The 948-nt window shown below is 39.8% G+C and overlaps 1 non-coding gene across 1 annotated transcript; it reads right to left on the bottom strand.

The window, feature by feature from the left end:
- Nucleotides 1-299: 299 nt before the first annotated feature.
- On the bottom strand, nucleotides 300-490 carry LOC111815593. The gene has a single exon (XR_002820270.1). It is a non-coding gene; the product is annotated as a U2 spliceosomal RNA (small nuclear RNA).
- Between the last annotated feature and the right edge of the window lie 458 nt (nucleotides 491-948).

The following is a 948-nucleotide window of genomic DNA, read 5'->3' as shown; positions in this document are numbered from 1 at the left end:
CTGGGTCTGGAGGTGTCCATGCTGATGCAGTCCATAAAGATTGAGAACTCAGATTTTTTTTTTGCTTTTGGGTACTAGGGATTGAATATAGGATCTTTCATTTGTCAAGTAGGCACTTATTCTACTGAGCTACCTCCCCAGTCCTCAGATTGTGTTTAAATCAGTCAATCCAAGGCCAACCCAGGTCTCCGTTAGGTCTGTGAGGGAAATGACTGTGCAACATCTGAGAAGGAGCTGAAGACAGGGCCCTCCTCCTTCCTGTAGGTAGGATATGCCTGAGGGGGCTCAGCTTCCATTCCATCTTGAGGAAGAAATAAAAATTAGTATTTATACTGAGTCTTCAGTGTGCTACTTCTGTACCCAAGATATCCTAGAGCTCTGGACTCTAGGAAAGCCATTTTGTGAACAACAATTGACATGTTAATGGTGTATATTAAACTGATAAGAACAGATACTACACTTGATCTTAGCCAAAAGGCTGAGACGCAATGATGGTGTATATTAAACCAAAGAACAGGGAAGCTTCTCCCACCACAACTGCTTAGGCAACTTTTGGATGTCTTGAATGATCCAAATACAAAAGATGATACCAAACTCCCTCAGAGATGCTGGAACACTGATGGAATTTCCAATGTCTTATAATCTAGACAGGTTCCAAATTATTTACTGAAAGGTAATCCATTCAAAGTGACCCAGTATATAGGCAACACTGAAAGTAGATGTGAGTAGTTCTAACGAAGACTAAGATTTCTCCCAAACTAGAAAGTTTCTAAAATAATATATGGATGCTGAGCTGATAGACCTTTCATGCCAATGTCATTGATAAGCAAATAACTAAGGAAATTATAAGAACTTGAGGAGGTGTTAGGGTTTTGTATTCCATATAAGGTAATAGCTGACCCCTATCCAGAACATGCATGTCACTAATGGAAAGTGTCATTAATGGAA

The sequence above is a fragment of the Octodon degus genome, unplaced genomic scaffold (genome assembly GCF_000260255.1).
Source record: "Octodon degus isolate 3935 unplaced genomic scaffold, OctDeg1.0 scaffold00018, whole genome shotgun sequence".
NCBI classification, from domain to species: Eukaryota; Metazoa; Chordata; class Mammalia; order Rodentia; family Octodontidae; genus Octodon; species Octodon degus.
The sequence above is the reverse complement of the archived record's forward strand: the minus strand, read 5'-3'. Positions and strand labels throughout refer to the sequence as shown.